Raw genomic sequence first — 732 nt, 5'->3', positions numbered from 1 at the left:
GAAAAGAAACAAGCTCATGAGAATCATCCTGGCATCAGAATTCCAGCTCTACTACACATAATCACTTACAGCTTTTTTTTCACATTTGTTTTGTTTTCACACATTTTCTGTTTCATGTTTCACCTATGTATGTGCCCCCGGACAACTGCCTATGTCAACTATGCCAAGAAGTTTCAGTGTACACTGGTATGATGTCATTGCTCACAGTTCCAGGGTTTCCTCCCGCTGATGAGGGCCAAACTCCCAGGAGCGAGTTGGAGTGGGAGTGGAAGACAGAGGATGAAGCAGGCGGGCTTGGGCTTCAAGGGAACCAAAATGCCCTACTTGGGGCCATGCGGGACGCAGTAGACCTCGGCATCGGGTCAATCCCAAATGGCCTTTTGTGCGAACGTTCTTCTTCTGTGCCTGTCGCGAAGATTTAAGACCTACAGAAGTGGAAGAAGAGCGCACCAGACATGCCAAGTTGATAATCTGACAAAAACGTGAACTTTGTGTAATTACTGAAATTACAATCTTCCTGGTTGGTCTCCACACTGACAAAGCTAATTACACTGATTAGGTTTGTAGCATGGTTCAGGAGTTGCGTTAATTACAAAACTCAGATGACTGGTAAGTTGTATCTAGCATGCCAAGATCTTTGTAGCCATGGCTACAGCAGGGCAACACCATGACACACAATTACCTGCTATAAGCCTACTACTGGAAACGAAAGCGCAGGTGATAAGAGGAGAA

This window comes from Clupea harengus, chromosome 26 (assembly GCF_900700415.2).
Source record: "Clupea harengus chromosome 26, Ch_v2.0.2, whole genome shotgun sequence".
NCBI classification, from domain to species: Eukaryota; Metazoa; Chordata; class Actinopteri; order Clupeiformes; family Clupeidae; genus Clupea; species Clupea harengus.
This window is presented reverse-complemented; position numbering follows the sequence as displayed.